This window comes from Hyla sarda, chromosome 6 (genome assembly GCF_029499605.1).
Source record: "Hyla sarda isolate aHylSar1 chromosome 6, aHylSar1.hap1, whole genome shotgun sequence".
In the NCBI taxonomy this organism is placed as follows: domain Eukaryota; kingdom Metazoa; phylum Chordata; class Amphibia; order Anura; family Hylidae; genus Hyla; species Hyla sarda.
Genome location: NC_079194.1, coordinates 198,071,762 through 198,084,504, shown reverse-complemented (window position 1 = coordinate 198,084,504; position 12,743 = coordinate 198,071,762).

The window sequence follows — 12,743 nt, the reverse complement described above, 5'->3', positions numbered from 1 at the left end:
TAGAATCAGCCCTCAGAGCGTGCTCGCTCTGGGTCTGATTACTACCGATCACGGGGACTGAGCAAAGTGACGTCACGGCTCCGCCCCGTGTGATGTCACGCTCCGCCCCCTCAATGCAAGCCAATGGAGAAGGCGTGACAGCTGTCACGCCCCCTCCATAGGCTTACATTGAGGGGGCGGAGCGTGACATCACACGGGGGCAGAGCCGTGACCTCACTCTGCTCTGTCCCCATGATCGCTAGTAATCAGACCCGGAGCGAGCACGCTCCAGGGGCTGATTCTAACGGGGTGCGGTGTGGAAGATCACGGGGCTCCCAAGCGGCGGGACCACCGCGATCAGGCATCTTATCCCATATCCTTTGGATAGGGGATAAGATGTCTTAGCGCCGGAGTACCCCTTTAAGAATTATGGAGGTCAGAGTGCTCTTGGAAACTTTCAGTGCAGCACATGAAAGGCAAAAACACAGAGAAGAGCACATCGAAAATAACTGGTGAATGATCTAAATGCTGCTCCACCCTCTGAGACAATAGACAATTATTTTTAGGTGTGTGGCTGATAGTGTTGCTCACGAATATTCGCATTTCGAATATTCTCAGCGAATATCGTATATTCGCGAATTCGTGAATATTGTAGGGATTGTAGGGATCTCCTTCTACTGATAAATGCAATGCTTGTATCATTAAAGACCCAGGGATGAGACTGTGAGGCGAAAGGTTTAAGCATGCGAATATTCTTTGAAATTCCGCCCTACTTATGCCTGTGAGCCAATGAGAGTTCTGCAAGCACAGTTGTCAGAGCTTAGCAACATCCCTAGCAACCAATAGAAACTTGCTGGCACGACCAGTATATAACATCACTCCCCACCAGCATTCCTTTGCAGATTCACATGGTGGTTTAGAGAGGAGAGTGTTTCTGTGCTTTTGCTTGCGTCCTTTGGGCCTTGTATCCTGTGACAACCAATTGCTTTTTAAAAGCAGAAGAGAACCCAATTGTTTTTTTTTTAAACAGAAGAAGCACAAATGATAACACCGTGATAACTCTCTCAGTACAGATAATGTAGTAGATGTGACCTGAAGTCCTATGTAACACCACAGATAACACAGTGATAACTCTCTGAGTACAGATAATGTAGTAGATGTGACCTGCAGTCCTATGTAACACCACATATAACACAGTGATAACTCTCTGAGTACAGATAATGTATAAATGTGACCTGCAGTCCTATGTAACACCACAGATAACACAGTGATAACTCTCTGAGTACAGGTAATGTAGTAGATGTGACCTGCAGTCCTATGTAACACTACAGATAACACAGTGATAACTCTCTGAATACAGATAATGTAGTAGATATAACCTGCAGTCCTATGTAACACCACAGATAACAGTGATAACTCTCTGAGTACAGAAAATGTATAGATGTGACCTGCAGTCCTATGTAACACCACAGATAACACAGTGATAACTCTCTGAATACAGATAATGTAGTAGATATAACCTGCAGTCCTATGTAACACCACAGATAACAGTGATAACTCTCTGAGTACAGAAAATGTATAGATGTGACCTGCAGTCCTATGTAATACTACAGATAACACTGTGATAACTCCCTGAGTACAGATAATGTAGTAGATGTGACCTGCAGTCCTATGTAATACCACAGATAACACAGTGCTCCAAAGTGAGAGCGCCATGCGCATTTGAGGACTGAATTAGGGAATTGCATAGGGGTGGACATAGGGGTATTGTACGCTAGTGATTCCCAAACAGGGTGCCTCCAGCTGTTGCTAAACTCCCAGCATGCCTGGACAGTCAATGGCTGTCCGGTAATACTGGGGAGTTGTTTTGCAACAGCTGGAGGCTCCGTTTAGGAAACAGTGGCATACCAGACATTTTTCATTTTTATTGGGGAGGGGAGGGGGGCTGTGTAGGGGTATGTGTATATGTAGTGTTTTTTTTACTTTTTATTTTGTGTTAGTGTAGTGTAGTGTTTTTTTGTTTCAGTCACACGGGCGGGTAGTATGTGTGACTGATGTGGGTTGTAGAGTCAAGTGGCTGAAGTGTAACAATCCTGTAGTTAACTGAAAGTTCTCAACAACCTATTCCTAGTGGTATGTGCTGGGTTCAGAGGTGTGTGTGGCCGTTATGGCCTTCTCTACACTGCACTGACAGATACACTTGAAACTTTAGACTGGCTTAAAGGGGTACTCTGGTGGAAAAAAAAAATTTCAAATCAACTAGTGATAGAAAGTTAAACAGATGTGTAAATTACTTCTGTCAAATCCTTCCAGTATTTATCAGCTTCTGTATACTCCAGAGGTGGCAGTAGAGACCACTGTGGTCATACTTTAAAAGGCTACTCAACTTCCTGTGGAGCATACAGTAGCTGATAAGTACTGGAAGGATTAAGATTTTTTTTATAGAAGTAATTTATAAAAGTGTTTAACTTTTAGAAACCAGTTGATTTGAGAAAAAAAAAAGTTTTCAACTGGAGTACCCCTTTAAGACTGAATTAACTTGTGACTGACTTGACTTAGCTATACTTCTGTTCAGGCAGTTATCCAAGTGTGAATGTTTACTTCAGGGGTATACAAGACTTTGCAATGTCTCCCTCTAGCAACGTTTCCTTGGGTTGCTCTGAGACGTCACTGGCCTCAGGAAATCCAGAAGCGAGACCCCAGACGTTAGTCAGTTGATTTGAGAAGGCTGGCCCAGAGGATACTCGAACCTTGTCCTTCCTTTGCTAGAGGGTCTGTCAGCTGTGCTGTTGTGCCTAAAGCATCCACTTTAGTTGGTACTACCCCTATAGTGGGACACACCAGGAAGGTTGCAGCTTGTTGCCTAGACCTGGAATATTGCAGTTAGAAGCCGACTCTCCTCAAAGGTGTAAGAGCTGCTGCTGGGTGATTTTACACCTTCATTGCACAAGACATTTACTTGTCCATGGGCAAACGTGCTTGCCTACAGAATAGCTTGTTTCTCAGATGCATTATTGGCTGCAAACTTGATGAATATATTTGCTCATCTCTACCTTTCTCTAGAAAATATCCCTTTTACAGTTATAAAATGAAGTCTGAAAGAGGAGGCCCCAAGACTGCTGACAGCAGCACTGTGCGGAGACGTTTCGTTGACCCATTCCATTGGGGAGATATTTGCAAGCTCCTGAGCTTAGCACTGAATGTAAATGAATTAACCTATGCTCAATTATTTAATTTATGTGAAAGGCTTTTATGTCAATTAATTCATTAAGCTTTCCTTTTTTCTACAGACTGTGTTAGGTCCTGAGGCAAGAAAATATCTGCCATATGGAATAAGTCAAACTGACATCTCTATCAGTATATCTTTGCTTTGGGAGACTCTGACCTATATGTATGCTCTTGCTAGGATGTCTATGTCTTCCTCTCGGATGACATTTTCTACTCTTACCTCTGTTAGCTATATCATTTAGTGGATAGGGTAGTGCATTCTGACACAGCTAGGTATGGACAATGATGCACTAGTAAGCCTGGACAGTACTAATTGACAATTAATCTTAGACAAATACAGGTGGTGGAAATTTTACAATACTGTCTTCCATGCATTTCTGCTCCTTATGGTTCACAGCTATGTGGTCCAATGAACATTACTATGTGTTATGGCTGAACAAGTTGTTTTTCTAATGTACAAATGTAATAAGAATTTAAGTTACCTTTTCCTTACTGTGAATAATTAACCGATAACCAAAAGGTCACTTGCTCTTGCTTTGGCTTTGATGTGATTGACTTGAGCATCTTTTTAACTATAGGAGATTATCCCATAACTTTTCAGTTATGCATGAAACAATTCTAATAACCAAAGAGAACCTTCAACCTTGTTCTAATAGGATGGTTAAAAAAAAAATCTGAGAATGCAATCCAACTGGATATGATAGATTGTTAGACTTGTTCATATCATGGAGTCAGCACACACAACTTACATGAGGTAATTGAGAAGATGTGGCCCAGCTAGGACCATGTTATACATGTCATCTAAGAAGCAAAAATGTGTATGAACAGAAGATTATAATCAGAGTCCTAAGGTAAAATCTGAAACAGGGCCATCAATTTACCATGGGCCATTTATAATATTGGTAGTTTGTTATTTGACAGAAAACCCTTGTGGACACCCTCAGACACCATTTGTGGTTGCTACCTTTACACCCCTTATTTCTATGCTGCTGTTTATAATGAATTGTTGCCCTCACTGGAGCACATATTCTTACATGTATTGAACATGTTTATAGCATGTTTCCTATAGTTGGCTATAGAATGCTGTATAATGATCTAATATCTTGTTACTGAATGATTAAATCTTCCAAAATGATGGCCCTACGACTCCACCTGAGCAACACTGATCATCTCGGCCCATGGGGTACACCCTGTTCCTAGCTGTAGAGGCTATGTATACAGATTTACTACCCTGGACAGTGGATTGTGAGAAGTAGAGCCTTCACATATTAAGGAGGGAAGAAAATGGCACATGGGAAGACCATGGTGATAGTAGGTGTCCACAGGCTTTATTGGGTTCTAGTTATGTCTCAAGCTCTGTATGTAGGCTTAAGAAACTTCAACCCAAAAAAATAAAAATAAAGCACTTATATTCCGTCTCAGCACGTGGCAGGTCAGCTCAAAGAAAAGTAACATGCTCGAGAATCATTGGTTAGAGAATTAAAAATCCTAAATTGTAAAATTATGCGATGGGGAATTCCCATTTTCTAAGTGCCCATGCTGTGTTAAGTTGAGTAGATGAAATAGAGGCCCCTTCAGCTTCTTTAGTACTTACTATCTACGCTACAGGTTTCATCATTAATTTCTGAAGGAGTAGATAAGACTTTGTATAAAGTCATGCAGCTCACATGGAGAAATCGGAAGTAGCCCTTATTTTTTCCTTATTTTCATTCCCTCAGACCTGTGGGTCTTAAATTAGTCATAGTCTATCCCTGCTCTCATTTCTTTGTTCATTAGCATGTCGGAAAACCTATTAAAAGAAGAAAGCAAAATTAATTTAATTTGCAGGCCTGGCGTCTGATGTTGCACGGCTTGAAATTGAGAGGCAGACGCTTCCCGTGTAAGTTAAAGGCAGTTTTTATTCGCATATTCAACTTTAAAAGCAAAATCATTTTGTTTTAGATCAAATAACAAAAAAAAAAAAACTCTACTATATCAGCACTCTATTTAATAAAATGGCAACTTGAAAGAGGAGAAAGGGGGTAATTATGCTGTTACATTAAAAGAGTGAAAATTGCTTTATGGAATAAAAAATGGCAGCATAGAAGATTCTTTGACTTCAATGAATCCAAATGAGTGTCCCGCCGAGTGCAAGGCTTTGTGAGATGCATGTTATTTTTTTGTGCAATTTTATGGTCAAAAAGGTGTCAAATTGTTTCTCATCCAGGTCATATGCTTTTGTTGCTGCTCTTTTGTTATGATGATGATTATTATTATTATTATATGGCCATGTGCTTGCTGCTTAACCACCTCACTACCATCCTGGTTATGTAAAGTTTAAGGGGAAGGGAAACACTTTTCCCCATTCATTGAAGTTTACTTGTGATTATGATCTCACTCAATCAGCCTTAGAGAAGACTGTAATGTCTAGACAGTACTGCGAATAATCCTATTAAATAGAATAGGACCTGTCCATGTACTCTCCAGGTGCCGTAAGGTGAATAGAACCAGTGCACGGTGGTCCTGTGCATTGCCTACTTACTACAGTAGACAGCCAGCTATAATTTGTGGTGAAACTCAAGAGCCGATGTTCGTTTTGTCTAGAGTGCCATTATAGATAAAGTCCCAGAATTTCCAGTGGGATTATAATTGCCTATGAATCTTGAAACAATGTTATGGTGTTCTCCTCAAGGAGAAATCTTACCCTTTGATCCATATGGCTAGGCCTTTTACCAGTCAAGACAGCACACACTGTCTGTACTGGTGGGTGAAATCACTAGAAACAGCTGTCTGTGGGTGTGTACTCTCTTATTTTGGAGTGATTTCTGGCTTAGCATAACCTTCCAATCAGTTTTTAGTACTCTGAAGTTGGAGTGAAACACTGATGTTATGGAAAGCAAACTGATGGTCGTGTGATTGAGCTGATTTGCATGTCCTTTCTTCTCAGATTTTTCAGTGGAGTGCTAATGGCCTATGAATCTCCACACCATTATGGTGTTCTCCTCAAGGAGAAATCTTACCCCATTAAAGTTCAATGGGCTGTCTGTGTAATGCACAGCTCTGGTAGATCTTCTAGAATGAGGGATGATCTTTGTAGATTAGGGTCCCCCCCTCTACTTATGAAATATTTCCTAATGGAGTGGGGAAATTTGGCATACCCCAATATGTCATCATTATTATTTACAGCTCTCAGTAACACCTAAAACAAACATGTTCACTCCCCATCTCATCTGGGCTTTCTATTGGATCAAGCACTGTCCTATTTAAGAAATATAAAACTCCTATCTTTTGCAAAACAGGAGGTCGGGATTTGGTTGACCCCTAGACAACTCTCTTTGGTATGTAGAATGTTTGGATGACTGCAGTGCAGGCTGAGTCTACCTGGCAGCTAATAGTTGTACCGATCTCATTCCTGAAATAACTTTTCCATTTTCAACCAGTTCCGCTACTGATTCATTTTATTATGTGCTAGGAACCAGCAAGGCTAGGAACACAGAATAGCTTTGGAGAATGACCAGATGGATAGATCTGTTATTTACAGCAAAAGTAATGCCAATGACTACTTCTACAACATCTGCAATAAAGCTATGAAGTATTCAAAAATCATTTTAGGAGACTTTGTAGAATGCAGGGATAGAGGAGTATCTCCTGGTAACAATGTATATAGAAATATGTTTATTAAGTCCAAACATTTACTTTTGATTGTGATCTACAGTTCCATGCACTATGTTATGGTATGAAGCACTTTTCGAAAACCTTGGTCCTCCTGATGCATGTCTGGTGGATGAATATAATGCAAGAACTCAAGTGAAGACTGACACTAGGCTGTGTAAAACAAGATTCAGGCAGCTGTAATAGGGACTGCATTCTAACGTCTGCCTAAAGAAAAGCTGTGGCCAGTCCAAAAAAACACAGAATTTTTTTTAAATATTGTTTTTCAGTCTTTGTTGCCCAGATTTCAACAGTGTTTTTTAACCTTCCTGCTTTTCCACAGGGGTCTCCACACAGTCTGTTCCATGTTGGGAGAAGTAGTACAGGGGCTGAGGGATTGATTGCATTGGGTTTCACTTCTGAATACATCACTCCCCAGGGATGTATTTTTTACTGTCAAAATTCATATTCAAATACCTTGCCAGGAGCCCTGAATGGCCGGCACAAAGTAGCCATTCAGGGCTCCCGGTGGGGTTTTTAAAATTCTAGAGTGCGGATCAGGTTTATTATATAGATGGCCAGCCAGGGATTGCAGCGCAATTCCACCCACTTCCCCAGCAGGAGGCATTTCTCCTTCTACAGCTCCCATTAGGGACAGTTGATTCCGCACCCATTCCGTACCAATTCCACACAAAATCCGCGCAAGCCAGAAACCAACTAAATGAATGCGCAAGCGGAATTAGTGCAGATGTGCATAAAATTCATATATATTGGAAATTGATGGGAGGGAGGGGTAATTGCAAAAAAAAGTGACATACTGTTTGAATCAGGCACCTGAGACTATAAAATGATTTAAATAATAAATACATTTTTTGACTAGTTCTTTGACACAGTTTTTTTTTACTTAGTTCTTCTTTAATCTAAAACGCTCCTTCCACAGTTGCAGTTTTTCATGTCAGCTGAGACCATATAGACCATTTTGAAGGCCTCTCTATATAGAACGTATTCACAGCCATGTTTATTTCCATTTTATACTTTGTTACATATCAGAAATAGATTGTAGACTCCAAAGGCAGCTCCAAATGGGGTAGTCTTTTCCTGGACCTTTAAGGCCTATGATGGTGTCAGAGCCTGGGCTTAATAGAGGATATTCTAGTATGCTTATGGGCCAGTTCAGTTCTGCATGTCAGCCCTATTGTTAGTTAGAAGAGCCTGGTGCTCAGTTGGTGAGTGCTCTTTTGGCACTTTGCATCTTTAATTACTATGATTGATACATATTCATCCATACATAAGGGCTGTTCTATAGGTGTGATATTCATATAGATCAAACAATCACTAAATATGTTTTTGAAACATTCATTAAAATGTTTAGGAACTAATTGTTGGAGAATGTTCACATTCCTCATACAAGTTAGAAGATATGTGTAATCCATTCCAACAACCAGGCCCATAGGTAAGGAAACCAGTAGTCAGTTGTGTTACTTTATGTTATAGATGTTTGATATTGGAGTGTTTCCTAACCAGTGTCCTTCCAGCTGTTGCAAAACTACAACTCCCAGCATGCACAGACAGCAGAACATAATCCAGTCTGGCCGCAGCATCATAATTTTCTCATGTGAAGCACAAGCTGGGACAAAGTTCAGGGGATCACTTATCTGTGCTCACTCCTGTCCTGTCCTATCAGACTGCTGCATGAAAACAGAGAGGAGGGGGTTAAAGAGCAGCTTGCTGTGATTGGATGAAGAAACCCAGCACAATAGACTCAGAGAGAATGCATAGAGAGTGAGGTCGGGCTCAGTGCTTTGTTGGGACATGCCGCATCCCGAGCAGTGGATATCAGAATGAATGAGCAGCAGAACAGAGGGATTTGTAAGCCAAATACAGAAGCTAGACATAAAAAAAAGACATGTAAAGAATCTGCATGACATAATGAGTAACATATATAAGAACTATATTTTTCTGTGATATAACAAGGATACTTTTAGGCATAACACACATATTAACCTAGGTCTCTGGGTAGGTCTCCCTTACAATTGTGCAGGTATTACAGTTAAAATTTAGACTATTTTCTAGCAAATTGTTCATTGTAGGAAAACACTAGCCTACTTGAAAGGTTCTTGGTTAATACTCTCCATTAATAATGAGTTAAAGGAAAACTGAAATGTTAATAGTAGGATGCATTTGTTAATGTGTAAGTGTTCTGTAAAGTTCTTGTACTTTGTATCTTCTGACAACACCCAGGGTGGAGCCCTGATAGCTGGCTTTCTTCTGAGCAGTAAACAAGTGGTAAAATAATAAATGGTTCCACTAATATCATGAGGATTCCAGGCCTTGGCAAGAGTCTGAGATTGTGCTCAGTCCATCTGAGTCTTCTGTCACATCTCCCTCACTCCCACTGCAGCTAAACTTCTACTTCCTCAATACTAAATGTTCATTACTAAGACCGTCAATAGTTTGGAGGTTAGTAACACTATTTACTACAAGAGATCCTGTATACAGGAGAAGAGGATATATGGCTCCTTCCATAAGTTTGCTCATACATTACCTGCTCCTCACTTGGCATCAAGAGAGCCCAATTCTCTTTGGGGGACCATGGCACCCTCATGGATTCCCTGTATGGTGTGAATACCCTTGCTAGTGACATACATATATTGGGGGTCCCATGGCAATTGAAACATTTATGGATATGGGAGTGGGGTCTTCTGCTATATGAAGCTGTATAGAGGTGGGTGCCTACTGCTCTATGGGGGCTATATGGGGGAAGGGGCCTACTGCTATAGAGGGACCAATGTAATATGGGTGTCTACTGCTATATAGGGCATTATGAGGGCCTACTGCTTTATGTGAACAGTATTGGGGCTTACATTGCCTAAATGGTGTGAATACCCATGTTAGTGGCATACATATATTGTGACTCCCAAGGCAATTGTAAAATTTAGGGATTTTTAAGGGATGCTTGACACCACCATACTATTAAAGGGGTACTCCACTGGAAAACATTTTTTTAGATCAACTGGTGCAAGAAAGTTAAACAGATTTGTAAATGACTTCTATTTAAAAATCTTAACCCTTCTAGTACTTCTCAGCTGCTGTATGCTCCAGAGGAAGTTCTTTTCTTTTTGAATTTCTTTTCTATATGTCCACAGTGCTCTCTGCTGCCACCTCTGTCCATATTAGGAACTGTCCAGAGTAGGAGCAAATCCCCATGGCAAACCTCTCCCGCTCTGAACAGTTCCTGACATGGACAGAGGTGTCAGCAGAGAGCACGGTGGTGCAGAAAATAAATAAAAAAAGAAAAGAACTTCCTCTGGAGGATACAGCAGCTGATAAGTACTGGAAGGGTTAATATTTTTTTAACAGAAGTAATTTACAAATCTGTTTAACTATCTGACACCAGTTGATTAAAAAAAAAAAATAATAATTACACTGGAGTACCCCTTTAAGCACCTAGGATAGGGCTCTGGTGCACACATTACAGTTCTTTTCTGTTGTCCCATGAGGACCACATCCTTTTGCATAGTTAAAAGAAAAGACCAATCTGGACTGGACCTCCCTTTTTTCAGAAGCCCCACTGCAGATGCAGAGGTAGGTAGGTTATTTGCTAGGTCAAAAAGGCTCAGTATGGAAAGAGGGACCTTCACCTATACAACCCCCTGCAAAAATCATGGAATCCCCACACAGTATCAAAGTGGGACTATTCCATCCTTTTTACAGGGCAAAGAGTTCTTCATGCCTTCTGCTTGTCCTCCTAATTTATCTGTATTAGGTAATCTCATAATGTAAACAGTTACAGCTAAATATGAAGAATATCTAATAAAATCATATCCAGTCATTTAACAGCACAGATCAAAGATCTTTAAACACGTCCCATTTCTTTTATAGTCACTTTTCATTTCTGTGTGAAAGTCTAAGGATTGGGCATTAGAGGGCAGTGTTTTTCAAAGCTGGCACATTTCTGTGGAATTATTAAACAAGAGAACTGATCATTCATTACCGCTTTGTAGGAATTCCCAGGCCCCAGGCCTGTTGTCTCTTTGGGACTGCTGTCATTAACTCTTTCAGCGACATTTCTGTCTAGAAAGGAAACAAATTTATATTTCAATAAAATCCATAACATTGCATATATCACAGAACGCATGAAAACTGTATGTACTTGGATGTGACTAGACATTGTACTGTACATGCATCAGAACAATTATTCTGTACCCCAACAGCAATAGTGTAGCATGCCTTTTCTTATTTCAGAAAATATTGCAAACTGAATCTCAAAGGATTGGTCATATAAATCTTTCATTTTCTCTATTCTTTTTTTCGTTTTGGCAACAATGGTGAGTGAATGTAACATTAGAATCTCACATACTTTTAAGTTATGTAAGTAATAAAGATATTTTCAACTCCTAAAAATAACCTCCATTATATAAAAAAAAAAAAAAGAGTGTGCAGGAACGAATCATTTGAGTTCTACATTGACAACACGCAACAGTCAATTTCTGGCCGTAATATTGATATACATATGGGCAGAACATCATCCAGCTATAGGCGGCCACATCCGTGACATCCTCCTCATTACATTGCAGATGAGAACAAGACACAGAGGGGACCACAGCCCCAATATAGATGAATAACTACTATATGCAGGGCATAACTAAAGGGCAGGGGTGGCCAAATCGCAGCTCGTGAGTTGCATGCAGCATTTTTCTAGATAAAGTTGGGCTCCGGCCAGGGCTGCCACATTAAGAATGCACTGCCACTATAAGAAAGCAGTGGTTGCTAGTAGCAGACTTGCCACGTGCAGGCACATCTGCTTGAAGATGTTCCAGTGACATAGCAGCTGACCTGTCTCTTCTTCTCCCTGCCTGTCAAATAGTGCTATTAATTTAGTACATTATTTATTAATATGTAGGTGCATTCTACATACAATTAAATCCTACTACCTACACATCTTTTTTTTATTGTTTCTATGTACAGTATATCTCTTGTGTCTTGTAGCAGAAGTCTATCAAATGGGACTGTTATATTGAGCACATTTTCCCACCCCTGCTATAGGGATGCAAGGGTGAACAGTTTCTCCTGGACCCTGGTAATCCCAAGGTCCCTCTGCCGCAAGAAGACACTAATGTTATAAATGACACCTGGCATATGGGGGCCTTGATACTTATTTTGCAGTGGAGCCCAGGAGCTACAAATTACACCTCTGAATGTTAGTACACTACTATATGTCAGAGGCATTCCTAAGAGTGAAATAGGCATCTCATTGTGGTGCTAAATTTTATAGCTCAGGTCAAAAGGTTTTATTCCTTCATGCTTCTTCAAACTAAACTTTTTCCCATTCCCGACCTCATCTGGAAAGGGGAGTCCTGCACATGTTCCCATCATACAGTAGCACAGGAGATGAAACCAACCAGGACGGGGCTATTCTCCCCAATCCTCATAGCACTTGTAGGTAACTTATTGGCATGTCTGCCTGGATAAAGGACATTCCAAATTCCAGTGGCTTCTCTATTAAACAGTTGTGGAGACTTTATTAAATATTTTGCAAGTCTGTAAACTGTTTCTGAGTGCTTTCCTTTTAAAGAAACAGTTACAAATAGTCACAAATCAAAATAAAAGAATTGAAAGTGAAAGCAAAACGATCTTTACTGTGGCAACCACTAGGAAGGCCAAACTGCAACTCCCAGCATTCCCAGACAGCCAAAGGCTGTCTGGGCATCCTGGGAGTTGTAGTTTTGCAACATCTGGAGGGTCACAGTTTGGAGACCACTGTTACAGTGGTGCCCAAACGGTAGCCCTCCAGATGTTGCCAAACTACAACTCTCAGCATGCCTCGACTGCCCAGGCATGCTGGGAGTTGTAGTTCTGTAACATCTGTCCCCTCAGATTTAGTAATTTTCATGACATTTTTGAAA